This window comes from Anabas testudineus, chromosome 1 (genome assembly GCF_900324465.2).
Source record: "Anabas testudineus chromosome 1, fAnaTes1.2, whole genome shotgun sequence".
Classification (NCBI taxonomy): Eukaryota; Metazoa; Chordata; class Actinopteri; order Anabantiformes; family Anabantidae; genus Anabas; species Anabas testudineus.
The window spans coordinates 12,477,241-12,478,213 of record NC_046610.1 but is presented as its reverse complement, the minus strand read 5'-3'; positions in this window follow the sequence as shown (position 1 = coordinate 12,478,213).

The following is a 973-nucleotide window of genomic DNA, read 5'->3' as shown; positions in this document are numbered from 1 at the left end:
AACATACAAACAAACATAAAAAACGCTTTTATGGCATTGTCATATTTATAGTGATAGTTAAATAAAGCATTTTGAAAAGAATGTCATGCTGTGTCTTCTTTACTGTGTCCCAATACACCAAAACTGTCTAAACCACTGTAGTTTTAGCTTAATCTGTATAACTGCAAAATGCTAAAAGGGTCAGATGTTTGTTGAAAGGTTTCTAAAAGTTTGACCTCTGTGGATGGAAACTCATCACTGACCTCATACATCAACTATTATTAGGCAACGTGTCATGCCAGAGAGAAGAGAGGGAGCGCAGCGTTTTGAGATTGTTTCATAAATGTCTCTGTGGTAGCTCAACTTTACTCTAGAAACATGTTGTACCCCAGAGAGGAGATCAGGGAGGATTTTAAGAACATAAGTAGCCTTCGTCATGCAGAACACTATGTAACCGCAGTACCACCCTTCAGTCACCTATTTGTTTCAATAGCTACGGATATACCACCAATATGAAATCTTATTTTAATTCTTCACTAACATAACCATACCAAAAAAATTAATCTCAAGTTACATCATGTTCTCAGCACATGAGCGCTCCCTGTGATCCGTGCACTTTAGTCCCCTCTACGGTCTTTGTGTGTATGAATGCAGCTATCACGTGATTATTTAGAGGAAGTCGCACAATTAACATCTGTTATTTATCATTCATAAAATTCAACTGTCTTAAAATGAATCAACAGAAATGATAACTAAAATAAATAGCTGTCTAACAAACAATGGCAGAAAAACTGGAGAATCACCCAGTGGTGTGAGACTGTATTTAGATGTGGCCTTTCAATGGTACATTTGCTATACATAAATCAAAGGACCACGGTTCTCCTATATGTGAGCACTTTGCCTTAATAAGCTTTTTTTAATCAGTTCTGGTAATTGTGACTGATATGTAATGTTTTTGTCCTGAAATCTAATTTTGTGGTTTTGGCCTCACCCA